General features: G+C 42.3%; 1 non-coding gene across 1 annotated transcript; it reads left to right on the top strand.

Annotated features, from left to right (window-relative positions):
- Positions 1-1,433: 1,433 nt before the first annotated feature.
- Positions 1,434-1,540, top strand: LOC141663200 (small nucleolar RNA R71). The gene has a single exon (XR_012551281.1). It is a non-coding gene; the product is annotated as a small nucleolar RNA R71 (small nucleolar RNA).
- Positions 1,541-1,764: the final 224 nt, after the last annotated feature.

Genomic DNA, 1,764 nt, shown 5'->3' with positions numbered 1-1,764 from the left:
TTATGGGAATATTCTTATCCTCCTGAAAATCAAGAATTACAAAGTCCGCAGGAAAGATGAGTTTGTCCATCTTGACCAAGACATCCTCCACAATACCTCGTGGATATGTAATAGAGCGATCGGCCAACTGCAAGGACATATAAGTAGGCTTTGGATCAGGTCAATCCAACTTCTTGAAGATAGAAAAGGGCATCAGATTGATGCTAGCTCCCAAGTCACATAAGCATTTATGGAATGACACTTTTCCGATGGTGCAAGGAATAGTGAAACTTCCAGGATCTTTAAGCTTTGGAGGAAACTTCTGTTACAGCACAACACTGCATTCCTCCATTAGAGTAACAGTCTCTAAGTTATCGAGCTTTGCCTTTCGAGAGAGAATACCTTTCATGAACTTCACAGAGCTAGGCATCTGTTCAAGAGTTTCAGCGAAAGGTATGTTGATATGAAGTTTCTTGAAGACCTCCAGAAACTTCGCAAACTGCTTATCCAAATTCTGCTTCTGCAGCCTCTTAGGAAAATGAGGTGGAGGATAGATCTATTTCTCCCCTGTATTACCCTTAGGAGGAGTGTGTTCCACAATTTTCTTCCTTGGTTCAACTGCTACTTCCTTATGCACTTCTTCTTCAGCCACATCTTCAGATTCTTGAACTTGAGCTTTTTCTTGACTTGCAACCTTCCCAGACCTTAATGTAATTGCCTTAACCTGCTGTTTTGCTTCCTTCTTGCCTGGAACTTTTGTGTCACTAGGGAGTGTACCAGGTTGTCGATTTAGCAAGGCATTAGAAATCTGCCCAATTAATCTTCCAAGGTCTTAATAAAAACCGCTTGGCTCATGCACATGAGCCTCAACTCCTCCAATTCAGATTTTTCATTAGATTGTTACAGTTGGAGTTGTTGTCTTGGTGCGTATTACGGTTGCTGAAAACCAGGAAGGTTGTATTGCTTTGTTGTATACTGCTGATAAGGCTGCTACACCGCATTCTGAGTGTTGCTCCATCTGAAGTTAGGGTGAATGCGGTTGTTGGGATGATAGGTGGCTGGAACTGGTTGCTGCGACCTCTGAAAGTTGCTCACGAACTGAGCTGATTCACTAGAAATAGCACACTGCTCTGTCGCATGGGCACCAACACAAAGCTCACAGACTAGTGATCTGATTAACTCCATAATTAGCCAAAGAATCCACCTTCATTGTCAAAGCCTTAAGTTGAGCAGTTATAGCAGTAGCTGCATCTACCTCCATAATTCCTGCTACTTTACCTTGCATCAGTCTCTGAGAAGGGTTCTGGTATTCATTAGCAGCCATCAGTACAATCAAATCATAAGCTTCATCGTAGCTCTTAGCCCATAAGGCTCCACCTGACGCTACATCAAGCATGGGTCTAGAAATTGCACCCAAACCATTATAAAAGCAGTTAATGATCATCCAGTCAGGAATCCCATGATGAGGATACTTTTTAAGCATCTCCTTATAACGATCCCAAGCTTCACACAAAGATTCTCCCGATTGCTGCGCAAATTGAGTAAGGGCATTCCTGATTACAGTTGTCTTCGCCATATGGAAGAATTTAGTGAGAAACTTCTGAGCAAGATCTTCCCACTTGGTGATAGAGCCTGGTGGTAGAGAATGCAACCAACACTTAGCTTTATCCCTCAGAAAGAATGGGAAAAGCCTTAGCTTGATAGCATCTTCAGACACATTGTTGAATTTGAAAGTGTCGCAGATCTCGATAAAATCTCTAATATGCATGTTGGGATCTTCCGTTG

Source organism: Apium graveolens, chromosome 5, assembly GCF_009905375.1.
Source record: "Apium graveolens cultivar Ventura chromosome 5, ASM990537v1, whole genome shotgun sequence".
NCBI lineage: Eukaryota > Viridiplantae > Streptophyta > Magnoliopsida > Apiales > Apiaceae > Apium > Apium graveolens.
The sequence above is the reverse complement of the archived record's forward strand: the minus strand, read 5'-3'. Positions and strand labels throughout refer to the sequence as shown.